At 46.9% G+C, this 371-nt stretch overlaps 1 protein-coding gene across 1 annotated transcript in view; it reads left to right on the forward strand.

Annotated features, from left to right (window-relative positions):
- Window positions 1-371, forward strand: part of NAIP (NLR family apoptosis inhibitory protein) — a 21,936-nt gene that overhangs the window by 753 nt on the left and 20,812 nt on the right.

The raw sequence follows: 371 nt of genomic DNA on the forward strand, positions 1-371 counted from the left end.
CAACCCACCACAATGAGTAAGAGAAATGTCTGGTTTTAGTTTTGTATAACAACCACAACTCCCAAAGAACTTACATGGCATCCTGGTCTGTCTCATGCATATGAGGAACAGTTTTAATTCCAGATTGTGATGTACCTTATGGGTGAAAAAATGCCATAAAGTACTGACTCTGAAGCATGACTGGATTGTGCAGGCTCCTGGCTGAAGGAGCTGGAAGCCATTGTGCAGCGGGAGAGATATGACTTAGTCGCCATCACAGAAACATGGTGGGGTGACTCTCATGATTGGAATGCTGCAATGGATGGCTATAGACTCTTCAGAAGGGACAGGCGAGGAAGGAGAGGTGGTGGGCTGGCCCTGTGTGTTAGGGA

The sequence above is a fragment of the Aptenodytes forsteri genome, unplaced genomic scaffold, assembly GCF_000699145.1.
Source record: "Aptenodytes forsteri isolate BGI_AS27 unplaced genomic scaffold, ASM69914v1 Scaffold167, whole genome shotgun sequence".
NCBI lineage: Eukaryota > Metazoa > Chordata > Aves > Sphenisciformes > Spheniscidae > Aptenodytes > Aptenodytes forsteri.